The sequence below is a fragment of the Chiloscyllium plagiosum genome, chromosome 7 (assembly GCF_004010195.1).
Source record: "Chiloscyllium plagiosum isolate BGI_BamShark_2017 chromosome 7, ASM401019v2, whole genome shotgun sequence".
Taxonomy (NCBI): domain Eukaryota; kingdom Metazoa; phylum Chordata; class Chondrichthyes; order Orectolobiformes; family Hemiscylliidae; genus Chiloscyllium; species Chiloscyllium plagiosum.
In genome coordinates this window covers 44559613-44586915 of record NC_057716.1, presented here as the reverse complement: position 1 = coordinate 44586915, position 27303 = coordinate 44559613, and the positions used below count along the sequence as shown (strand labels likewise).

The 27303-nt window shown below is 40.1% G+C and overlaps 1 long non-coding RNA gene across 1 annotated transcript in view; it reads left to right on the top strand.

Annotated features, from left to right (window-relative positions):
* Nucleotides 1–26473, top strand: part of LOC122552011 — a 62330-nt gene extending 35857 nt beyond the window's left edge. The window contains exon 3 of the long non-coding RNA XR_006312258.1: nucleotides 26336–26473. This is a non-coding gene — a long non-coding RNA (uncharacterized LOC122552011). The remainder of the gene's footprint in view (nucleotides 1–26335) is intronic.
* Nucleotides 26474–27303: the final 830 nt, after the last annotated feature.

The window sequence follows — 27303 nt, the reverse complement described above, 5'->3', positions numbered from 1 at the left end:
GGTACAAGATGAAATACCATTTAAGATATTGATAACTAAATATCTGTCTTTTTCCTGTGAATGTTGAAGCATCCAGCGCACATTGCTCAGATTCATGCTTCTTGTGGTAAGAAATTTCACTTCATCCCTGTATTATATCTGCTACCACATTTCCAAAAACGATGACATTTCATTCCACACTGTCCGGCTCGAGGAAGCATCTTCGACATTCCTACATGCATCCATTGAAGTAATATTAGACATAGAAAACCTCTTTAGGTGGGATACCAATTGTAGTTGTGGGCTTGTCCTCAGAGTGGGGTGAATCTGGAAAGGAAATGGCTATTAAAAAATTAGTTGTGCAGTGCAGGGCACATTCCTCCTCAACTCTTGATAAAATGAACCAGAACAATACAGGCTTTGCATCTTTTATTTTAAAAGGAGTCGATTTTATTGTATTCCCCAAACTGCTGAGTGAAACATCAGGAGCAAGTCGGTCACTAACGTTGACTGATTATATACCTGCTGAATGAGTGAAATCTGATTTTGAGGCAAGCATGCAGATTTCATTCAGTTCCAGCACACAGAGTTGGATTAAAGATTGAAACCTATTTTTTTTTAAAGTTGCATTCTCGGCTTAGCTTCAACATATTGTCTAGCTATCACCATTGTTAACAGCTAACCTCCCGAGAATGCAACTTTTAAAAAAAAGGTTTTGTGATTTACACATGAAAGAAGTGAAACTATCACTGTATTCTAACAGATGAAAGGCTTAACAGACAATCAATTCTTCAATGCATAATTTCAGTTACATCACACTGCAAATTTTTGCTATAAATTCTGTGTTACAATCGAGCCCTCCACAATCACCTGATGAAGGAGCGTCGCTCCGAAAGCTAGTGTGCTTCCAATTAAACCTGTTGGACTATAACCTGGTGTTGTGTGATTTTTAACTTTGTACACCCCAGTCCAACACCGGCATCTCCGAATCACTCTCTCAATTGACAGCTTGTGGTCAATTGCAGGAACAACACCATGTAGATTTGTGCCCAGGGATTTGCTGCAAAGTTTATACACTCAAAACAGTCTACCATCCCCCAGCTGTTTCAACCTGTGAATACTCAACAGGATGGCAGCCAGAATACAAGGGATATCCTTTGCAGACCTCACTGATGACAACCCTGTGCAATCTCAGTAAGCACAAACAGCTCAAGCTACAATCAAAGACAGAGCTCAACAGAATCCCGAGAGACTACATGATAGGATTCCTCTAATAGAGTTCCACACATCTTCGTGGTTTTTGTACAATACACAACATCAGATTTCAGAGGTGTCTGCATCTGGAGGAGGGATAAGCAACAGCAAAATTCGTCATCAGTTGAGGAAGACTTGGAGGAAGGAAAGGAAGCAGCAAAGGAAGGAGGGAGGGCCATATCCGTGCTATGCAGGAAAAGATCTGAAGGATCAGGTCATTTTGCTGAGCTTCTCACACCCTGCCCTGAGAATGTAGACAGAGGCTGTGTGCATAACATCCTTACCATATTCTTCCCGACCTCCTTCAGTTTGAATTGAAAAACATTCAAACCATTTGGATAAAGTTTGTAGTAATTTCATCTGATCATGTGGGCTCAGTGGAGAGATTGTTCTGACCCAAGATTACATATGGGTTGGTGGAGTAGGCAGGTATGTGGCAAGAATGTTCAACCCTGATAAATGTGAGGTAATGCATTTAGGGAGATCAAACAGTAAAAGGGAATACATAATAAATGGGAATATACTGAGGCGAGGACGGGGGGGCGGGGGATATTAGATGAAGTGAGAGATCTTGGCATGCAAGTGCACAGCTCCCTTAAAGTAGCAGAATGGGTAGCTAAGGTTGTAAAGAAGGAAAATGAAATATTCTCTTCCCCTGTCAGAGGGATAGAATATACCTTCAGTTTGCACACCATTGACAGGACAGTCATTGTTCAAGAATGCAGATTAAAATGATGGTCCGATGCAATCATGAGGACTGCATGAGCACACAGGTTGCAGCCATCTCACATAATTTCCTATTGTGGGGGAGTCTGTGACTATAGGGAATCATCTCAGAATAAAGGAGTCACACATTTAAAACAAAAATGAGGATTTCTCTACCCTCAGTGGGTAGTTAACATACGAAACTCTTTATCTCAGAGGGTTATCGAGGTTGGGTCACTAAGAGTGAGATAGACAGATTTTGAATTAGGAAGGAAATCAAGATGAATGGGGAAAAGGCAGGAAAGTGGAGTTAACAATTATCAGATGAGCTAAGATCTCATTGAATGGCAGAGCAGACTAATGGGATGAATGGACTACTTCTATTCCTATGATCTTGTAGTCTTATTGTCTTGTTAAACCAGAATTATGAGAATTATGAGAACAAGAACCTTAAATATGGAACCTGAAGGTCCTAATTGCCAAGCACATTCCTGAAGAAGGGCTTATGCCCGAAACGTCGATTCTCCTGCTCCTTTGATGCTGCCTGACTTGCTGCGCTTTTCCAGCAACACATTTTTAAGAACATTCCATAGCAAGTTTTAGAAAATGAGGCTTGATAGCTGTTACATTCTCACATTGATCTGCGAGGACATGGGCTGGGATGTAGAAGAAAGCTCTTCTTTGGGGACAGAGAGGTGGGGACTGGAATGGGGCAGCTTTCATTGTGGCTCACTGGAAAAAACATTACTCCCAATGTAGCATAATATCTTTGTTTGTCCAACATATGAATGGATAAGTCACGTGCCTCAGAGCTCCTGATGGAGGCATGGTAATGACCTCCTTTGGAAAGCATTACATTGGGCTCAGGAATTCATTCAATATCATTACATTAACTGTCTGACATTTCACCACCGATTACTGCTCACGGAGCTCATACAGAGAGCATCATCACTGGAGTCATTGTGGCCTTGCTGATTCAGCAAAGACAACACAGAAAGAGACAGCAATAACAACATTTTCAGCAAGTCCAGAAAGAATAGTAACCTCCAGCAACTGCTGCACAGCCTCCAGAGGGAGAAGCAGAAGGACAGGATCTGCCAAAGTAGCTCAGGTGAACGTTAAGACCATACTGACCTCTCTATCATTTTCTTCAATTGGTGAAAAAACAGTGAAGATGCCAATTAAGAATGTATCATCACCATTTCCACGCTGCACCTATGCTAGAGGAAGACCTGTGTTCCAAAGGACTGAGTGGTGATCTGAAATAACTCCACAGAGGCCGGTATCCCCATCACCAACTCTCCCTTTATTTCTATGTGCAGAGTCCTTGACACTGATCCAACTCCCTCAGAGCCAGCTCTCAGAGTGAACACGGCTCCCTGTTTGGACCAGATTAACAGCCCCAACGAGGGAACTCCAATTCTATGAGGTCCACTTGGCTGACCTTGCTACAGTCACTACACCATCCCATTCAAGTGTCCATCATGATCACAGATGCTCTGAGCTTTTATGTTAGCAGATTATTTCTGGGAGCAGCTGGGGCCTATGTGACATCTCCCAATTTTCAACTTATCGATACATCAAGGAAGTTATTGATGCCATTTTCTCCTGTGCAAACCTCGTTATATCCAGTCAATTACAATGTCAGTCAAGCACCTTGTCCACTGGGATTCTCCACCATTTCTCCTAATTTTATGAGACCATCATAACACCAACCGACAGAGTATGTCAACAGAAAAGTTGGTCCCCACTCTATCAATGTTCAAATTATACATGACCATCATTGGTCTGCAAAAGGCATTCTGGAAGCTGCCTTGACTCTTATATACTACAGAACTCACAGGCTTCTGCCTCTTTCCAAGGTCCTTGAACCACATGGGGATGGCTGCAGGAATCAAGGAATACCCCGTCCAGACATGGATATACATGTAGTTTTACAAGTTGCATCTCAAACTGCCCTCTATCATTGTTGTCAGTTGCTTTATCAACAAGGTCAGAGATGGAGAGGTTTGCTGATGATTGAACAATATTCAGCACCATTCATGCTACTCTGATAATGAAGCAGTCTATGTCCAAATACAACAAGACCTGGACAAAAGTCAAGTTGATATGGGTGGAGCTAATTATGAACTGAAAAAGGGATTTACACATAAAGCAAGAGGCATGGCAACAGTGTTGAATGGATACTTTGCATCTGTCTTTGTCTATAAAGCAGATGTTGCTCAGATCATAATGACATAGGAGGAGACTCAGTCACTGAAGGGATCTAAAATTGATAAGGAGAAGGTATTGGATAGACTGTTGGTACTAAAGTTGATAAGGCACTGTAACTGAATGAAATGTATCCAACAATACTGAAGGAAGTGAGAGTGGGAATTACAGATGCATGGATAATACTTGGATATTTTAAATCTTATATTGTGCAATGAGAAAATATACATTAGCAAAGAAGCCTCGAGGGAAGATTGTCCGTAATGTGGTAGAATTTTACATTAGCTCTGAAAGTGATGTAGTTCAATCCAAAACTAGCGTCTTAAAATCTAAACAAATTACTGAGCAGGTTAGGTATGGCTAGCAATTTTTGTTTTGAATGTACATGGTTAACAATAAAAGAAGTTAAAGAATGTATTAGGTTAAAGCAGGAAGCTCATTAAATGGACATAAAGTAGCAAGTCATGGATTAGGAGCATTTTAGAATTCAGCAAAGGAGAGAAAAGAAATTGATAATGAATGATTAAACTGAGTATGAAAGTAAACTAGTGAAAAACATTCTTAAAAATAGAAAAGGTTCTATTGAAAATAAAAAAGAAAAACAAGCAGCAAAATTAAGTGTGAGCGAGGAAAATCTATAATGGGGAATAATGAAATGGCAGAGAAGCTACTTTGTTTCTGACTTCTGCTGGAGAATACAAAAAAAACAGAAATAGTGAAGAACCAGAAGACCAGTGGAAATGGGAAACTGAGAAAAAAAATATTATTAATGGTAGTGGAGAAATTAATGGGACTGGAATTCAGTAAATTCTGTCGACCTAATGATCTATGTGTTGAAGGGGTGGCTGTAGTGATGGATTGCTGAACCAATCAGAGTCAAATTGCCAACCAATCGTACACTTTCCTGATGCAGTACAAATTCTTGCTTCCTTTGAAATGTGGTATTCTTGTGACTGTCCTGAGTAAAAAAATGAAAAGCTTTGATAATACATCTTATTTCAGTACTAACAAGGGACTATAAATACAGTAATGTACAATAAGAAAATAAGTATCAGAGAAGTTAGCGAAGTTAATAAAGATATGCCCAAGGATTCTGAAAGATATGGGAGAAGGAATAGGGAAAGCCCTATATTTAAGGTTATTGTTTAGGATAGAGTGTGTGTCAGAACACTAGGGAGTGGCCATGATGAAACCCATTCCTGGGAAGGAAAACAACACTAACCTTCACTTAAGACGAAAGCAGAACAGGATGGTCCACAATCACACCCAGCATAAGTTAACAATTGTGGGAGGGGATGAGAAATTGCATCACAAGGTAAATTCACAGTTTCTGGCAGGGGTCTTACAGGATTTTTTGGCAGTGTTCAAACTGTTGACTATGGGATTGTGAGTAATATTTCTGGAAATCTATTTAATCTGACACTTAATATCTGCCATATGAAATTCAGACAACTGTTCAGATTTTATTCTGCACTGATAATTGAGATACAATTCAGCTAACTGTTCATAGATATATTTCTGTAGTAGCACAGAACAATAAACATTCTGGCTCCATGACTCAATAAGTAAATTGTCCTGTTTTTGAGAGATCGTCCTTTGAACGTAATACTTAATCACTGTTTGAGAATTTTGTTATTTTGAAGAGACGTGAGAGACAACTCACCAGAAGTGGAGAAGAATATGAAGCATACTTTGATGTCATGAATGTTCTTAAAACTTAAAACTAAACAATAACTTCAAGTGACATGAATAGAATATGTTTTTGGGTAGCTGTAGAATATGAATGTTTTTGTTTTAGTGAGACTGACCACAATCCACTCATTCTCACTATTTACGAGCTTCAGATGCAGTCTTATTTATGGAATAAATTTTGATTCCTGTCAATCCAGGAAAGCTTCAGTTTTCCACTTTAATATATTGTAAGTAAATGGATCAACTGCACCAGTAACTAACTGGAATATATTCGTTTGTAATGAAGCGTACTAACAGAAAATGACTTAAACAGCACTTTCTGCAAAGGTTTCATACAAGTTCATCATTACTGAGATTAATACAGACTTCTTAAAGATATAAATCAATAGGATGTCAGTTTAGAAGTGTTATTTTATTACTGATCCTGTGTAGAACTGTCGGTCTGTGAAGCATACCAGTGTCAAAGTAATACTTGATGTTTTGATCATGCTGGAGAAATGTCAGGTCATAATTACTGATTCTCAAACAACAACAGACTGTTACGTTTTGATATTTTTGCATAAATTTCTTTGTTCAGTAAGAGGTATGTTCATACCGGAAAGTGCACCATTTCCCATTGATTCATTGTCCGTATTCTGCAACCCCAGCTCAGATATTTTCCAGTTAATAGATGCAAAGTATAGCTCTCTCCAATCCAAAATGAAGTACTGTCTAAATTTCCAACTGCATTATAGTGGCATATGTCATGTCCCTCACACTGACCGTCCTAAGTGAGATTGCCAGTGACATACCAGATATGACCAACTTAGGGTCCTTTTTGTGCTGTAGACTCATATTCAGTAAAAGTCTGAGCTGAGATGAATTGGGTAATTTTAAAGATTTGACCCTCTTGTGTAAATCATTTGTCCCATCCTACACTCTCTCACCCAATTAAATGTCCCCCGCCTCTAATCGGCAATTGAAAAAGGAGCAGGTACTAAATTCTGCCACCATTACAGCAAGCCAGCACTTGCTTCCCTGCTAAAATTAAGCATTTAAACTGTGACATTTTTTGAATATATAAATGAAACCATTTGTATCATTTATCAAAGATGTGATATTCTTTAGACATGGATCCTAGTTACTCAGGATTAAGCATGGACTTGCAATATGACTTGATGGCAACACTATGTGTTCAACCATCAATCCTAATCTGTTAATTTATGGTAGGGGGTAATTTACTTCTAAGTTATTGGAAGGAGTCTGTCTAGATTGTGGGGCATGGCTCTGTCATATAACCTCAAAGTGGGAGTAAATGAAAATTTGTGTTTCTCTGCTTCCTAATTTAGTTTATAAATAGGACATTTCTTAAATTAAAAATCACATAACACCCGGTTATAGTCCTATAAAAAGAGAAAAATGTTCCTTCTCATCCTAACAGATCCTGTGTATGCGTAAGGTGTTGTGTGATTTTTTAACTTTGTACACCCCTGTCCAACACCAGCACCTCCAAATCATGACAGTTCTTAGAGTAGAGAGTAAATAAATCTACAGAAATTGTTGTAAACTGAACATAATGCATTCAGTACTAGGCTGAATGTTTGGCCTCCATTGAAGCTCAGGTTGGGAGGCAGGCATGATCAAAACAGCTTGCTGGCCAGTGTACCAGTTCCATCTACCTCTGAGCCATTTTATGCACAGAGCTGATCAGGCTCATTGAGGATCCAACCAAAATCAGTATAGGGAGGCTGACTGGTGACTTCCAGTTGGTCTCCAGCATCCTGCAGTGATAGGAACCAGTTAAGGTGATTGCATGTGACCTCCTGGCAGCCTATGTCCTATTGAGGGGATTCACATCACAGTCCCTGCTCCTCCTCCAAAATGCATTTCTTTAATTAAAAATTTGTAAGACTTGTAGAGAGGAGCCTTCCACCTTGAAGTGCACTTTACTTTCTATTACAGCTTCATACTGCTTTCAATCTAGAAAGCCTCTGGTTGGTCCTTTGCTCCAATGCTTGCCCATTGTTTTATTTGGGTAAAATCAAGATGCTGGAAACCAGAGTCTAGATTAGAGTGGTGCTGGAAAATCACAGCAGGTCAGGCAACATCCGAGGAGCAGGAAAATCGATGTTTCGGGCAAAAACCCTTCGTCAGAAATAGAGGCAGGAAATCTGCAGAGTGGAGAGATAAATGAGAGGGGGGTGGGGATGGAGAGAAAGTAGCATCGAGTACAATAGGTGAATGGGGGTGGGGATGGAGGTGATAGATCTGAAGTCCACGTTGATGCCCTGGGGTTGAAGTGTTCCGAGGCGGAAGATGAGGCGTTCTTCTTCCATGCATCTGGTGGTGAGGGAGCGGCGGTGAAGGAGGCCCAGGACTTCCATGGAGGGGGAGTTGAAATGTTGGGCCACTGGGCGATTTGGTTGTTTGGTGCGGGTGTCTCGGAGATGTTCCCTAAAGCACTCTGCTAGGAGGCGCTCAGTCTCCCCAATGTAGAGGAGACCGCATCGGGAGCTACGGATACAATAGATGATATTAGTGGATGTGCAGGTAAAACTTTGATGGATGTGGAAAGCTCCTTTGGGGCCTTGGATGGAGGTGAGGGAGGAGGTGTGGGCGCAGGTTTTACAGTTCCTGCGGTGGCAGGGGAAAGTGCCAGGATGGGGGGGTGGGTCGTAGGGGGGCGTGGACCTGACCAGGTAGTCACGGAGGGAACGGTCTTTGCGGAAGGCGGAAAGGTGTGGGGAGGGAAATATATCCCTGGTGGTGGGGTCTGTTTGGAGGTGGCGGAAATGTCGGCGGATGGTTTGGTTTATGCGAAGGTTGGTAGGGTGGAAGGTGTGCACCAGGGGCGTTCTGTCCTTGTTGCGGTTGGAGGGGTTGGGTCTGGGGGCGGAGGTGCGGGATGTGGATGAGATGCGTTGGAGGGCATCTTTGACCACGTGGGAAGGGAAATTGCGGTCTTTAAAGAAGGAGGCCATCTGGTGTGTTCTATGATGGAACTGCTCCTCCTGGGAGCAGATGAGGCGGAGGAATTGGGAATACGGGATGGCATTTTTGCAAGAGGTAGGGTGGGAAGGGGTGTAATCCAGGTAGCTGTGGGAGTTGGTGGGTTTGTAAAAAATGTCAGTGTCAAATCGGTCGTCACTAATGGAGGTGGAGAGGTCCAGGAAGGGGAGGGAGGTGTCAGAGATGGTCCAAGTAAATTTAAGGTCAGGGTGGAATGTGTTGGTGAAGTTGATGAATTGCTCAACCTCCTCGCGGGAGCACGAGGTGGCGCCAATGCAGTCATCAATGTAGCGGAGGAAGAAGTGGGGAGTGGTGCTGGTGTAATTACGGAAGATGTACTGTTCTACGTAGGCAACAAAGAGACAGGCATAGCTGGGGCCCATATGGGTTCCCATGGCTACCCCTTTGGTCTGGAGGAAGTGGGAGGATTCGAAGGAGGATTCCACTGTTCTAATTGGGATAGTAAACCTGGCTTCAGATTGATTAATGTGGCACCCCTGAAAATTCCAGTATATGACTGCTTTCACAGGGAATGTTCAGGATACAGAATCAGCCATGACCTCTATTTCCCACTTCCGGAGGGAAGAAAACAGTCCATTTCTCATACATTGGAATTGTTTGATATTAGATTTTATGCAAAAACGCTGTGTATTTACATGTCCAATATGATGAGTACAAGAGCATATCACTTGTCAGTGAATGCTTAGAAGAAACTATATTGAATTATGCAAATAGCTTCAAATCATTACCTTGTTTTATGAGTTTATGCTAAAATACTAATATATCATTGCTTTATTATCCATCAATAATACGAGCAAACAACTCCCTCACAATAATTGTAACGTTTAACATTTTACATTTCATAAATATTATTTGTCTTTTCCACGTATTTAATAGAAATTGTTTTTGTGATATTTTCAAAAAGAAAAGCAACTTTTAACCTGCACTGGAAGCCTAGTGAATAAGCTGAGGTTCCCAATCATGACATTGAAGCCATAACATACCCGCCAAGTTTGTAATAAATTTTGAGAATGTATAAAGTTTCCCAAACTGAAAAACAAAGGAATTCTCTGGAGGACAGCAAAACTTCATCCAGTGAAATTATAACCAGAAATGCTTCTTCGGAAGTGGAATACTAAAATTTATAACGGCCAGGCACAAATTAACTCTTTTTTTTATTAGTTCACAGGATTTATGTGTTGCTGGCTGGGCCATCATATGTTGCCCATCTCTAATTGCCATTGAGAAGGTGATGGTTGCCCATGTGGCATATTCATACCTACAATGTTATGTGGTAGGTAATTCCAAGATTTTGACCCAGCAACAGTAAAGGAATGATGTCATATTTCCAAGTCAGGATCGAGTAAGGAATGTGCAGGTGGATGCATTCCCATCTATCTGTGCCATTGTTCTACTGGATGGTTGAGGTTGTGGGTTTGAATTGTGGGTATGGGTGACACAGTGCTGAATAATCTGGGCAATGATTGCAATGTTCTCTACAGTCAGTTCATTGGATATTCATATGATCATGCAGATAACATAGCAGGAAGGTATAATGGAATGCAGCAATGTATCTTGTGAATGGCACACACTGCAGTCACTGAGCATCAATAGTGGAGAGAGCGGATGTTACTGATGTTAGGTGGGGTTCAAATCAACCAAGACTGTAATGAGGTCAGAAATTGAGTAGGCTTGGAGGACGACAAACTGTACATTAGAGAATATGTTAGTGTTGGGTAAGTGTCACGTCATAGCATTGTGGGTGGCAACTTCAATCACTTTACTGATTATTGAGAGTTGGCTGGCAATTGGCCAGATTAAATTTGTCCTGCTTTTGATGCGAAGGAGTACTTAAGGTAAGTTAGCTATAATTTAGACTCTCACGTTATCAGGAGCATCTAAATATGCAACGAAAAGATTAAATTTCAAGTTTTATTTAATTGGTTGAAAAATAAAACAAACAGAGAAAAACAACTCTCAAGATGGACATTCTTATTCTGATATGATAAACTATATTTTTACATCGACAAAATTGTTATATGCAATTATTATATAATGCAGTCAGAAGGGAGTCAGCCAAGCCCGCAATAACAACGAGCCTACAACTCATTGACTAGACTAGATGATATAGATAGGAATGTGACTACTCTACCTGAGTATGTTACAGAGCCAGCTGATGTATACAGGTACACAAAGTTTCATGACCTTAGTCTCCAGGGTGTCTTAACTAAGAATGATATTTCCATCTGGATATGGAGAGATCCCTCTGAGTGTTGGCATTGGAAGCTTTGAGAAATCAAAACAGTCATTCAATAAATAAATCAGATATTTTTCAAAAAGTCTATTTGACTCAATGAAAGTTAATGGTGAAAAGCACAATTGGAAGTGGCTAGTGTAGTCTCCAATAACTGGTTGTGTTTAACATTTTGTCTGCAAACTCTTCTCAACATTAAGAATAGCATTGATTAGTGATAGGTTTATTGACTGGTTAAACCATATTTGCACTTGAAATCATGTGAACTCAAGATCACAGAAAAGCTTAGCTTACAAATTGATGAGGCATTGTGGCTTGGATTCACGTCTGGAAGAAAATATACAAAATGAGGAAGGAGTACAGGAGGTATCTACTTGAACATGTTATAATGTTATGCATATTAGCAGAATGGGGGCTAGCTTTTAGAGGAGATAATTAAAGTTTTGGTTTAATATTAATCTTCTTGGCTTGGTCAACACATTGCTCCATTTCTTGTCAACCATATAAACCATGATGGAAGCAGTGGCTCTGCGGAGTCTACATTGACATATAAAACAATATGTAACAAACTTATTCAGCCAATGGCCAAAATGCTAGGAGGATCTATTTTGGATAACTTTAACAAAGGCAGGATATGGTTTGTCTACTAACTCTACACCAGATCTTTCATGTGTTCATCAGCTAATTGTTATTTTAAGATCTGTGTTATATAATGACAGTTTTTCTGTTGAACACATTCTAACTTTCATTGAATTAGGAAGCACAGGGATGAGAGTATGGGTAACACAGTGCTGAATTATCTGGGCAATGATTGCAATGTTCTCTACAGTCAGTTCATTGGATATTCATATGATCATGCAGCTAACATAGCAGGAAGGTATAATGGAATGCAGCAAAAACATCCAGAGAAAAATAACATGGCTGGGCATTCACTGAAACTTATTTGCTGCCTCAATGAAGTTAATTTATGCATTCTTCCCTGCTGCTACGAAATACTGTACCAGAGACAAATTACTTCTGGATCCTGATCCCACTGTACCAAAATATATATCGCAAATTTGGTGGAAAGCACATGCAGCGGATAATTCAGCTATAGCTGAGAAATACCATTCAATTAGTGATGCACTTCTTCATCTTCATACTGATCACAGGAAAAACGATGATTAAAAAGAGAAGTTGATGTTCTGTCGGAGAAAATGAAGGAATGTAAATTTGTGTTCATGTTAAAACTTTAGAATCGTTTGTTTGATAAGTTTCACAAACATCCTACAGGATGCACAGGTAGCTTTTAGTACAAGTACAAAGCTTTCCATGCCACTCTCTCACTTCTTGAAAGAAATCTGAGAAAGTTTGATGAAATTGAACTCAAACAAAAGAAAACTTGTTTGATGTAGAGTAGAAGTGTGTGAATAAAATAAAAAATAAGGAAAAACAAGTTAATGTTGCTGACGCACCTTATGCTAATGAAATGCATTCTCCAAGAAACAGCTTTCAAGTGAAACTGTTTATTGATATAATGAATGCAAGCAGAGCAAGCAGACACAGGAAAGTTGCAAACATTTTTTTTATTTTTGGTCGAGTTAAATGTCTCCGAAAAATAGCTCTGTGAAGATGTGAAGATTCTGACGAAAGACAATCCTGATGATGTTTATGTTAACCACATTATAGATGTAAAACACTTCTAACATCATATCAAAGAAAGTTACTCAGATAGACAACATTTATGCCATCAGGACCTGTGTCAAGTCGTGACCCAAAATAAGATTCAGTTGGCTTTCTGTAATGTAGAAGCATAATTGCAACTCTACTTTTGAGGTGAAGAACTGCTCAGAAAGTAAATCATTTCATAGCTGAAAGGCAAAAAGAATTAGCTGCAGACATCAATGCTGCAAGTAAAATTGTCTGTACTTAACATTATGTGCACAGAAAGTGATAAACTTCATAGGTTATCATTTAAAGGCTTCACCAGCATCCAAACATCATAAAAGACAATGTTTTAAATTGTGTGTATGTTACTTTGCTACTTCCAATTCATCAGATTTAGATTTAGATTTAATTTTTATTGTCACATGTACTCAAGTACAGGAGTACATTATAGTGTTGCCACACATGGCACCATCACCGGTACAAAAAACTTAGGTACAAAGTAGTAAGAGAAACAGGGTTTAAAAAACTCTACTGCAACAACATTTGTGTGTGATATCCCCATATCCCTTGATGTTTTTGGTATGTGGAAATATATTGGATCTTAGTTTGAACATTAATCAGTGAAGAAACTTCTACAACCTCCTTGAGGATTTCAAACATTCTCTACTCTCAGAGTAAAGAAATTCCTCTTCATCGCAGTCCTTAATGGCCTGTTTAATTCTGAGAGCGTGTACCCATAACCAGGGAAACATCCTTCCTGCATCTCGCTGTTGATCCCATAAGATTTATGCCCAAACTATTTTATGTTTCCTCGCAAGGTAATCCCTCCGTTCCAGGAATTAGTTTAGTGAATCTTTGTTTCTATCCTTCTATGGCACATACATATTTCCTTAGGCAGTCAAAACTGAAGACACCCCAGATATATGAAGTGCCAGAGGACTGGAGAGTTGCTAACGTTGTCCCCCTGTTCAAGAACGGTAGTAGGGATATTCCAGGTAACTACAGACCAGTGAGCCTGACGACAATGGTGGGAAGGTTGCTGGAGAAGGTACTGAGGGATAGGATCTATTTATATTTGGAAGAGAACGGGTTTATCAGTGTTAGGCCACATGGTTTTGTGCGGAGGAAATCGTGCCTTACCAACTTAGTAGAGTTCTTTGAGGATGTGACCAAGTTGATAGATGAAGGAAGGGCTGTAGATGTCATATACATGGACTTTAGTAAGGCGTTTGATAAGGCTCCCCGTGGTAAACAAATGGAGAAAGTGAAGTCACATGGTGTGCAGGGTGTTGTAGCTAGGTCGTTAAAGAACTGTTTGAGCAACAGGAGACAGAGAATAGTCGTTGAAGGGAGTTTCTCGAAATGGAGAAAGGTGACCAGTGGTGTTCCACAGAGATTAGTACTGGTGGCACTGTTGTTTGTGATATACATAAATGATCTGGAAGAGGGCATTGGTAGTCTGATCAGTAAGTTTGCAGATAACACGAAGATTGGTGGAGTAGCAGAAAGTATGGGAACTTGAATACATGAGAATATAGAAAGACTGGAGAGAGAAGTGGCAGATGGAGTTCAATCCAGGCAAATGTGAGGTGATGCATTTTGGAAGGTCTACTTCCAGAGCGAACTATACGGTAAATGGAAGAACCTTGGGAAACGTTGATGAGGAGAGAGATATGGGAGTTCAGGCCCAGTGTACTCTGAAGGTGGCTACGCAGGTGGATAGAGTGGTCAAGAAGACATAAGGTATGCTTGCCTTCATCGGACGGGGTATTGAGTATAAGAGCTCGCAGGCCATGTTAAAATTGTACAAGAGTTTGGTTCGGCCGCATTTAGAATACTGTGTATAATTCTGGTCGCCACATTACCAAAAGGATGTGGACACTTTGGAGAGGGTGCAGAGGTGGTTTACAAGGATGTTGCCTGGTATGGAAGGTGCTAGCTATGAAGAGAGGTTGAGTAGGTTAGGATTATTTTCATTAGAAAAAAAGGAGATTGAGGGGGACTTGATTGAGATCTACAAAATCATGAAGAGTACAGACAGGGTGGATAGAGATAAGCTTTTTCCCAGGGTGAGAGATTCAATAACGAGCAGTCATGCATTCAAGGCGAGAGGGAAAAAAGTTGAAGGGGGATACATGCGGAAAGTACTTTACACAGAGGGTGGTAGATGCCTGGAACGCATTGCCAGCAGAGGTAGTAGAGGCAGGCCGGGTAGATTAAGTTACGTTGCGTCTGGACAGATGCATGAGTAGGTGGGGAACAGGGAGATACAGATCCTTAGGAATGGGATGAGAGGTTTAAATAGTGGATTTGGATCGGCACAGGCTTGGAGGGCCAAAGGGCCTGCTCCTGCGCTGTAAATTTTCTTTGTTCTTTGTTCTTTAAAGTATATGGAGCAAAGTTTGACTGTATATGACTGCAGTAAAACATCTTTACTCCTCAGCCTAAATCCTCTTATAGTAACATGCCGCTTGCCTATTTAATGCTTACTGTATCTCACTTCTAAGCGATGATCTGTGTAATTGATTTTATGGTGTTGTAGATTAAAATATTTTATATACGCTAATTTAAAAACCTGATTGTATTTTCATTTGAAAGTATTTCATAATGCAATAGGGTTATTACAAAAAGTATGTTTTTTCATTAGATTTTTTTCTTTTTTGGCAACACTGCGAGCCTCTTAAACTTGACATAGGTTAGTGCCTCAGCAGGCTATAATCGGGCCCTCGTGGGCAGGGTGTACCTAACCAATTGTCCGCATTGTTGGGTGCATATACCAGTGTTGCAGGTATTTCGGAATTGCTTGGCCAGGGACACAGCAAGTTCTGGAGCACAAATCTTTAGTTCTATTGGCGGAATGTTGTCAGGGCCTATAGCCTTTTCTAGTATCCAATACTTTCATCCATTCCTCGATATCATAAGGAATGAATCAAATTGGCTGAAACTTGATATTTGTGTTGAAGGGCAACTCAGGAGGAAGCTGAGATGGATCACTCACTTGGCACTTCTGACTGAAGATGCTTGCAAGTGCTAGATTTCCCCATCATTGAGGATAGGGATATTTGGGTAACGTCCTCCTCCACTGAGTTGTTTAATTGTCCATTATCTTTCACAATTGTATGCAACATTTGTATTTGCAACATTTTAGTGATAACAATCTAAAAACAATAGAGGTCTTGGCTTTTGGTTTCTTTATTGCACAAAAGACTCTAACTGTAGTCTGAAAATACTCCTGTGCAACAATATCAGGTTTCATTCTATATTAACATTTTGAACATCATTCTAATTGTTATGGAGGAAACACTTTAAGCAACTGTGGTTGAGGTCCCATTTGTGAATGCACACATTATTTTCATAATGGACACAATGATGCATCTGCATTACTATATAGCTTTTAGATTAGTATCTATCTCTGGACATTTCCACTTCCCATAATCCAAAATAAATAAGTTGATAGCCAAAGAATTAGACATTTGTAGAATGGTTAAAAGAAATTTAATAGACTGAATATGAGACAAATAGGCTCAATAACTTTTCCTTGACTTTGCTGAGTGACAATATAAATGGTCCCTTCTTCCATTACTCTGTTCTTCAGCATTGATATCATCAGCCATTCCTCAAAAATTCCACTCTTACTCTTTCTGTACATTTCAAGGTTCATGAACATACTTATCCTAAATCCCTTCTCATTCCTTCACCAACTGTTTGAATAGCTGTTTTCTATTTTGTCTACAATATTGCAACCAATGGGAATAGTAAACAGAACTCTTTTATTCAAGAAAGGAGGAAGACACAAAGCAGGAAACTCCAGGCTAGTTACCTCTCAAAGGGAAAATGTTAGAATCTAATATTAAGGACATTATAGCAGGACATTTAGAAACTCTTAATGCAAGGAGGCAGATTTAGCATGATTTTGTGAAAGGGAAGTTGTGTTTTACAAGTTTATCACAGTTCTTTGAGGAAATAACAAACAACCTGGATAAAGGGAAACCTATAGTTGTGGTGTACTTAGATTTCTGAAGGACATTTGGTAAATTGCTGCATCAAAGGTTATTAGGCAAAATAAAAGCTCATGATATACGGCCATGTTTCCCAAACATTTTCCCACTGAGACCTCATTTGGAGGCTTGAATGTCATCATGACCTTTTGGTCAGAAGTGATGGATTTATGAGAGAAAAGAGTGAGGGTGTCGATCATTGCTGCTTTATAGCTTGTGACTTCCAAAAGATCAGTTCACAACCCAATGTGGAATCACGATCTCTACTTTGTGAAGTCTTAATGAATGGGGATTGGTTCTCTAACAGGAACTGGACAGTCGGGAAAAGAGTGTCATTGTTAAGTTGGCAAGTTGTAATTTGTAGAGTGCCACAGGAATCAGCACTGGGGACTCAAATACTTAAATTTACATCAATGATTTGGATGGTTGCTCCTGCCTCTCTTCCAAACTCGTTTACTGCATCAGTGCTCATGATGTAGGAGACCGAACGTAAACTTAGGGAACAGTTCATTGCAGCCATTCCCGCAGGGGTTGATTGGATCTCCCAGTCACCGCCCATTTCAATTCCCCTAACCACTCCCTTTCCGACATGACCAACCTTGGCCTCCTCCATTGCCACAATGAACCACAGCGCAAATTGGAGGAAGAAGACCTCATCTTTAACCTGGGCAGCCTACAGCCTGGAAAACTTATCATTGAGTTCTCTATTTTCAAATAACCTCCCTCCCCATTCCCTGACTCCCTTCCGAGCCCCTCCCCATCTCTTTCATTACTCCCAACCGGATTCATTCCTCCCTTTGAACAACCAGGTCGTACCCTCGACCTATCTTCACCTATCCCCACTTCGCCACCCTGGCCCCACCAACCCCTTTATCTGCAGCTCCCCCTACACCCACCCTCAGTCCTGAAGGAGGTTCGCACCCAAAACATCAACTTCTCCACCTCCTGATGCTGCCTGGCTTTCTGTGTTCTTCCAGCCTCCAGACTGTCTATTTTGATTTCCAGCATCTGCAGTTTTTTTGTCTCTAATACTTTTATCAAATGGAGGAGCAGTATTAAGGGACCAATGGCTGATTCCTGTTCCTAAAGTGTATGTTCATAAGACTATCCAGGTAAAGGTCAGGAATAATGTTTTGTCTGACTCAAATCGTGGGACATTATCTTTCCTTGTTTACCTTGTGTCATTTGACATAAACAACTGAGCTGTTCTCCTCCATCATCCCGGCCACAAATTTTGGATCCAGTTCTGCCTGTCTTGATGTCATCAGTGCCCCTCTGACAATAGCTTGTGATTTTGTACTTCACGTTAATGTACACCCAGGTTTTACTTTATCCTCACATCCATATTTCTATGGAACTGTCAAAAATCACTTCTCAACTCTTTACTGAAGACACTCAATTGCACTTTACCATGCTCTCCTGACTCCATGAGCATCAATCTATGCTGCTGACTGTCTACCAGCTATCAAACCAAGAACGAGGCTGAATTTGCACTTATTATTCATTGGAAAAACTGAAGACATTATATTAAACCTTGCCAAAGACTTTCTGTGCTCTGTGCTAATTCCACTTCTTTCCCCAATTGTTAACTGAGGTCAGATTGTTAGGTATGAAACCATGGTGTCTGGTTTAATTTAGAACTGAATTTCTAACTTAGTCTAAGTTTCACAATATCATCTGTACACACCCACCCACCCTTTTACTCCATTATTCAGTAAAATTAATGACGTATTTATTGATTCTTCCTGACCTGATTTCTGAACTCTCCCAATCTCTCAAGCTTCAAATCATCTAAAACATTGTTACTTAAATGCCGTTCTGCATTAAATCCTCCTTTCCTATCACTTCAATCATTGTCAGCCTTCACAATTTCTGTAACACCATGATGTCAAATTCCACACTATCTCTCTCATGAACATTTATGGGAATCATGAACACCATCAAAGCACCGTGTTTAAAGTTGAATGTTCCTAGAAATCTGCTGGAGAAATTAGGAAAGAACTCTCACTTTGTCCACATTAAGTATAAACTAAATTCCTGAAAATGTACACCCACTGAACAAATATATTAATTTTTCATTTCCAGCACTTTTTAAGACTCTATTTATGGCACACTTTTAGAATATGAAGATCAATGCTACTATTTGTGAACTGTAGAGGATTGGCATGCATGAGATTTACTGAATCCTGAATAAAGACCCTGCTGCCTATGAAGTTACTGTAGCACAGTGTAAACTCTTGGCATCAGGTTCCTCATGGAATTGTCCTCATGAGTAATGCGGAGTAAAAGCTTTGACTCTTCCTGAAAGTGGTTTTACAATGAGCTTTTCTGAACTGAAATTTGAACTAAAGATTCTCAACCTAGGGCAGGTGAAGCATGACTGCTGGAAATATGAAAATTGTTAATGGCAACTCCACGTCTATATTTTACAAAGTAATGATTCAGCTCTGTGCAGGGAAAAGTTCTCAAGTGCATTCCATTTCAGTAGAGTCATGTTTCACTAAAGGAAAAGTAAACAGGAAGAGACAGCAGAGTCTCAGATGACTGCAAACCACTGGATACAGATACTTTGTAAATTCTAGGCAATAATGTGGGAACTGTGTAAGAGAACAAGATGGTCTGTCTTGTAATGCCTGAATTAAAAAGAACCAAGGATGCCCGAGGGTGCATACAATGAAATTAATTATAAAAATAGATGGGCTTAAAGCTTAGAGATTGCACTGATGAGGAAACAAATCACCAACCATAGATAGAGATCGGGTTACTCCATTTTCAGACATCTTGAAAAAACTACATTCAGCTCCAGAATTCATGCAATGCTGAGGCCATCACTACTGGGAAGCAGAGAAGCGAGTGGTAATTTAATCTTTAAAAAGCCGCAGCAATTCAAAGGGGACAAGTGAGCTGACAGCAACAGGAAGGACAAGTTGAGGAATGAACGGGAACAGCAATTTTGTGAGTGGGCATGAGGGAGCTAGCAGCACAAAGGGATTCTCAGGTTCTTGGGTACATTCTGAGAGGTGCTACCTGCTGAGATCAGAGTCAGAAGGAGTCATTATTGAGCACTGAGTGCAGAAATACTCAAAAGAACAGGGCAATCAGTGTTACCTCCACTTTGCCCCCCTCCCTTACCAAAACTGGTTTGATGTTGTCTCAAGTGTGGCAAAGATAAGTTAAAACTCTTGTAGTAATTCGTGCCATCTAAAAGACATTCAACTCACTTCCTTACTCAACATATAATTTATCTGTCTGCACTGAGGCAGCAGGGAAATGCAGATATGCAAATGAAAGCCTCTGCAAATATTCAAAATTCTTAACTCAATTCTATTCTGTTAATTGATATTGCCCACCAAGAGGACTACCTGGCTGACTTCAGTTACACTTCATTTAAAGAACAATGCATCTGCATGTTGCATTGTGGGATCCACACACACCTATGGGGAAGACCTGTGCCATTTACAGGCCTTTAACATTATCTTCTATTCCTCCAAAAGGATACATGACAAACAACAAGAGCCAGTGCAATGTCACCAAGGGAAGAGCACTGTAACTGAGAAACCTCATAAATAGGAAATATGGAAATCAAGCAGTTGGACAGGGGAGGCTGAGACAAGATGCTAAGCAAAGATTCATAAAATCAGGGAAAAGCTCGTCAGAGATAGCGGCAGCTTCACGGCTTCAATGCCTAACCACAATGTTTTCGATTGGGAATGTCGCAGTTTTGCAGAAGTAAACAAGATTTTCATGTTTCACCTAAGATGTGGTGCCTCAAAGGAAGAAATATTTGGACAATTCTGGATCAAAGTATAATGGTACATCCTGATCTCAAAAGCATTATTCATCACTAACACTTACCTACATAAGGTTCAGCTCTCATGCATTTAAGAGGAAATAGTAAGATAGTCAGAAGAACTTTTACAAACATCGAACACTGGTAAGTATGAGAATGGAAGATGATGAGAATGTTGTTTATCTAAAGTGGGTAAAGAAACCTTCAATCTTAGTTTAATGAAAATTGAGATCAAGGTGGCACAATCCACAAAAGGCAATGGTTAGAGACTGAGACAGTTTTCCAGGCCATGCATTTCCAAAACCCTGTCTTGGATTTCATTGCTTAGTTGGCATATTCAAAGAAAATAAGCATATCAGCTTCGTCTGGATAGTAGCCCAGACTCTGAAGAAAACCTAAACATTCATGCAACAGACCACTCCCAGCAAGTCCTGTGGTGCAAGGCTAGCGGGGTAATTGTGAGTGGGCTGCCAAAACCCCAATTTAAACTCTATACCCTGGTCAGGCAGCTTCCCAACATGTGCCCAAGGTGACACCTACATCTGCCTTGTTTGACGTAAAAGGGAGAATTCTCCATGATCATAGATTCTAGGATGGATTCAATTGCAAAACTTTCAGAACGTGCAAGAGGGCTGGAGATGTTTGAGGTGCATATACATACATACACACACACACACAAGTTCATTACATCAACTTTTAGACATTAAAATTTGCTACAGATTCAGATTTCCGTTTCACAACATTATAAAAGAAATGTAATGGATCCTTTTGCTTTGCCCTTCTGAATTTATTGCCAGTCCACAGGGAAGCTTTCCTGGTATATAGCTTCAAACTGACCTTAAAACATGCCTAAAAGCAAAATTAACCTCAAATTGACCTGAGGATGTAGTCAATTGAAGCAATTAAATTTGATTGTGTTAGGCAATAGACCAGGTTACATTCAACTCCAGTTTAGCAGCAGGATAAGGTATAGCCCTGTATTTTTAATGTGGTGGAAATCTCAGTGAGGTTTGAGTGACTGGCCTGCCCTGGGCTGCTAGGGGAATTGCAGTAGCACTTGGTGCAGAAACTGCTATGAGCTGGTTGAAGAAAAAAGAAGTTAGGAGAAAAAAAGGTGGATTTTTGTTTAGTTTATTTTTAAATATGACAATTTAGATTGTGCAATTAATTGCTTTGGGGCTTTAAAGTTTAAGCCCTTTCCCATGTCCTAGCAATGCCGGGCCTGAAAATGAAATGCTGTTCCTAATGTCAGAGGGTGGATTTTCCCTTCAGCCTTTGATCCCCATAAGCAGGCTCAAATTGGGGTCAGGTGCCCATCATTCTGATTTTCCAAAAGTTTCTATTGAATGATAAGAGGGCAGAACTTAAAAGTCTCAAAGCTGAAGGCTCAGTCAGAGGCCTTTGATTTGACAGCTCGAAGAACACAACAAGCTCGGCAGCATCAGGAGGTGGAGAAGTCAATGTTTCAGGTGTAATCTTTCAGAACTAAAGAAGGGTTACATCCAAAACATTGACTTCTCCAACTCCTGATGCTGCCTGGCCTGTGTGTTCTTCCAGCCTCCAGCTTCTCTACCTTGGAATCCAGCATCTGCTGTCCTTTTGTCTGTAACCTCGATTTGACAGCAGCAGGCAATAATGGCAGGTGACTGAAGAAGAGGACTCTTCAACATGGAGGTGCACCCTCTCCAACATTACATTTTAAATTCAAAATGACTTTTGCAGCCAGGCTTTCATCATGGTGAGGAGGGCTGGGATGGTAACCACTCTAACAGGGTAGCTGTTGGCTTCTCCAGTACTCTTATTGCTCACTGGAGCACTGCACCAACCATCCCTCTACAATCTTCTGCTGGGAGACTACTACCCAGCAGACAAAAAGCATCTTCTCTGCCTGCAGGAACGTGGAAACTGATTGAAAAAGGCTGGTTGCCTCCTTTCACTGGCATCTGACAAGGCGGATCAAATGCACACTGCCTTTCGATGGGTAGCTGATCCACCATCCCCACCCCTGACTGCAAAAATAGCTTGAAGACAAGATGGAGCCAGAGAACTGACAATTCAGCTGGCCATGAATGGTAGTTATATTCAACAGAAAGTTCTCATCCACATTTTCTGCTCCCTCAGCCACCAGAAGGTACCCCAAACATTATTGAATATTCAGAATATTGTTTACTAAATAGTAAAATGCTCTACCATTCATAAAACAATGGCACAAATCTGACAGTGAGTGGCAAAGGAATATAGGGATTGGTGAGATTCAATAACAATAAAATTATCAGACATGCTGAGCAGGCAATCAGACTGAAGAATTCTCATAGACAGCAAACTAGGAAATAAAACCACAGATTGTAAATTTCCTTGTTTTATATGAACAATTGGACATATACAGAGTTTAAGCTATCATAAATAATCTGAATAAGCAAAAAATAGTTTGCATTATTTTAAAAACATGTAATGTTAACATGTCATTTTCTGTTAGCCACACTGGTAAAATTAGTTTATCAGGACCAGAGAAGTGGTTCAGAAGTAATTATGGTTTAATACACTGCTATAAGCTCTGTTGCTCATGATTAAACAAGGTTTAACAATTTTAAGTTTTTATCTCAGAAACACTGAATTAAAAATTGAAGTCCATGTCAAACAGTGATTCTCTGTTGATTACACCTGTTGAATATCGCAGCAGTGTACCCTCAAGAGGAGCACAATATCATTGACGTCAACAACACGTTTTTGACATTTAACCATACAAATACAATGCCTGAAGTCTCTGGCAATTTTGCATGTTAATTATAGCAAATACCCAGTTTTACTGCCATTGCAACCACCCAGCTAATACTGTATCATCTGAACAGTACTCTGAAGTGACCTGCTCGAGTAGATAGGCATTCTAAAGACGTCAACAAATATGCAATTAACTTAAAATTAGAAGTGAAATAATTAAATAATCGATTCTAGATATTAATGCACTTTGCTTTCTTTCTTTGCTTCAGTCAAAATAATTACACAGAAGCAATTTATTGGCACTAGTGTTTGCACAATATAAACTACTGAGAGCCATTGGCTACATAAACTGTTAGCTATAGCTTTACTTAAGCCAGAACCTCCCCATCTAAACAGATAAGTCAGCCCACTTCAGGAAAATTAGAATGCTTAGCCCGTGCCAGATGTGGTAGCAGACTAATGTATAAGAATTTTGTGTGAAGTTAAATAACTAAATATTTCATGATATCATATTCCCTTGAACTATTTGCCACAGAGCCTCAATAACTTAGTCATGAGTGCATTGGAATGCCTGTTTCCGCAGAAGAAAGTTACATCAGCTTAAAAGCAGGACTGCAAGAAAAATCAGTTCATCTTACAAACAGGATGAAAACTAGAGAGGGATAAAAGATTTTTCTAATAAAACTAAAGCCTTAAAAAATGTAGAAATATATTTTTAAAATTTGGATACATTGATGATAAGTGCATTATCAAAAGTGCAACTACTCCTGGGCTTTCTATAGAAAATGAACATCAGAAGTTTTGAGGAGACATTAATCACTGATTCTATGCTAACCTATCAAACAAAACACACATTGTGTTTTCTAAATCTACAACCTGCATTCAGCAAGTGATTATTAGTTTAAGTCTGTTCATCTAAAAAATGGTATACTCGGTTTATTTGCTTTACTTCCAGGTATAAGGTGTAAAACCTATCTTGGCTTGTTTTGTGAATGTGCAAAATTTTAAAATGTGTGTTTTCTTAACAAAATAACTGCAGCTAATTCAGCTGGCAGTTTTAAAAGGACTCAACACATTTATTTCATTCTAAAAGTGGGGCCTTTATGTTTAGTTTGCATGGTAGTGCTGGAAATGTATACATGTCCAATCCAGGAATAACATAAGAACATCAAAATTCATAAAATGAATAAAGTAAGCCATGCTTTGCTACTGTGGAATGTATCATGCCTTATTGAAATTCTAGTCTCAATTCCTTGATATTTCAGTTCTGTTGCCATTCACCCACATCCACCATTTTAAGAAACTAAACAACCTCTTAAAGTAACCGATGCTTGTATCTCACCGCGTTATCTTGAGTTATATTGTGCTATGATTTTTCAGACCTTTTTTTTATTATTGCACAATAAATGACTAAATTTCTATGAAATAATCGTCCAAAAGTAACATTATAACCCAAAGTTGAACTGATCTTCACATAAGACCTAAATGTGTACATTTAAAGATGTGTGCTATGGGCACTGACCAGGAGCAAGAAGCCTGACTGAAATTATCCAATCCTAGACAGGGTTTGCAGGCTAGCTTTCCTGTTCAGCCCTTCTGTTCTCCAACTGTAAGCTAAAATTCCACTGGGACACAACAGAGCTGGTATAGCTATTTCAGTGTGGTTCACGTTTCTGGCAAAGAGCTCTCTAAGTGTCTTAGATCTCCTCATTGTAATGATGACCATCAATGAGAATGATAACTTATATAAAAATAAGTAATTTCTCAGTGGCTGACATAAAAAAACTGAAGAGAAATATTTCACATTTTTACATTTTTTATTAGAATAAGAAAAATAAAACCAACATAGATCAAACATTACTGACAGGTAACTAATACACCAAATAAAATAAAAGGTATCACCCTATTAACTACTGACAGGTAACTAATACACCAAATATAATAAAAGGTATCACCCTATTAACTACTTAACTGAATCAAGATTCTTCTTTCAACTCCCATTCTTTTACATGTACTTCTCTGAGATAGGTAGCAATATAAAATATAAAAATGCTACCTAACTCACAGGAGTACAATGTAAAATAAAGTTCCAGGCTACTCCCAGCTTTCTAGCAAGTTTATTTCTCCCTGCAGCAGTAGGATAAATCTTCCAGAGTTCTTTGAAAACCATACTATCCTGTTTCACTCTCCCTGATCAATCACAAGGCTCACCTCAGTGACTTCCTGGTTCTTCTCTAATGAGCCCATTCTTCCCAGCATATTGTTCAGTTGCTAACATGAAAACAGTCTATCCAGTTCTTCACAGCAGATCATGATGGACAGAGGTGGTGGACAGAGGCGATGTGCACCTGCTTTTCCAACAGGAAGCTGGAGACCCTAGTGGATGGATTTGTATTGGACAGTGCAGTCCTCTTCTGCGGAGACCTAGAGAGGACACCGCACCACCATACACCGCCAGACCGGCTCAAGGTTGCCACCCAGGTCAATGCTGTTTCCACAGTCGAGAGGAACACAAAACAATGTCAATGACCTTCTGCATTCTGCGAGAGTAAGACGTCATCTTCTCTCTACCATGTCACACTCACTCCAACTCTGCTAATGTGACCACTTCCCAACGAGGCTTATGGTCTACCACTCACTATTTCATGCACACCCCTCATTTCTCAATCTCTCCCACATCAACCCCCATCACGACCAACCCTGCATGGACTCTGCACTATCTCTTCACTCACTCAGGCACCTCAACATCTTTCCCCCAACACTAACAGCTTTGGCAGACACTCCCATATAACTCCATCCCTCCCTTTGTCTCATGCCAGCAGCCTATAACAAAGCTAAATGAGCCAAGATGGATTGTGAAGTGCCTGATATCCATCACCTCAGCCTTCATGAGAAGAAGATTGATGCCATAGCAACCATTCCTATGGTGATGCCAAGACCTCCATTCTCCAGCAGCCAAGTAGAATAATTGCTCTGTTCCTTTCCCATTAGTAGATTATTGCTCTGTTCCTTTCCCATTACTTACACTGTGAATGTACTCTCAAGAAGTGGGAATTTTAGCCCCTATTTTCTAACGTATTCTCTCTTTTGTGTCCGCAGGCACCAATGGAAACCGAACAGTCTCTGCCATCAAAAAGGGAGTGCCACAAAACATCTCCTCCTCCACCTCAGAGGAAGAAGCCACAAATCCCTCAAAGGAAGCACCTCTAGTATCCTGCAATAACTTGGATGAGGAAAGTGAAGGTACTATCACCAGGTTTGAGAATGACTCAAAAATAGATGGGAAGGCGGGTAGTGAGGATGAAGCAAGGAATTTGCAGAGGGATACAGACAAGTTAAGCAAATGAACAAAGACTTGGTAGGTGGAATATAATGAATTTGAATTTGAATTAACTTTTTTGTCCCATACTCAAATGAGTACAATGAAAAGTTTACAAGTCACCACTTACGGTGCCATCTTTGGTACAAAGGTACCTAGGTACAGATTCTTAAGTAAAATTTCTTAAGTAAATTAGAAAAGTAAGGAAATAAAAAATCCAACATTACAGATCATAAGAATAAATTAGAAAATTAAAGACATAAGTAGTTCAAAATAACAGTCCATCCAACTCAGTCCAAGGCGGCTCCTAGCTTTATAGTCCACTCTTGGTCTTGATTCCAATCGACCCCACACTTCACTTTGAGACTCTCGAGAATCTGGAGTTATCTCAAAGCTGGAAGTCCATGCAGAGGCCACACCGGGCTGAGAAACCACCACATCGGGCCGCTGAGAGACAGCCATGACAGGCCGGAAGACAACTGTAATAGGCTGAGACACCACCACACCGGACCACTGACAGAGCACTGCGTGAGCTGTTGAGAGACCACCATCATGGGCCAGGAGACAGCCACAATGGGCTGAGAAACTACCACACTGGACCGCCAACAGATCACTGTGCGATCCACTGAGAGACCACCACGATGGGCCGGGAGGCTGCCACTCCGAGTTGAGAAATTGCCATGTCAGGCCGAGTCCACACTGAGGCTGGAAGTTGAGGACATCACAGAAAAGAAAGAAGGAAGAAAAA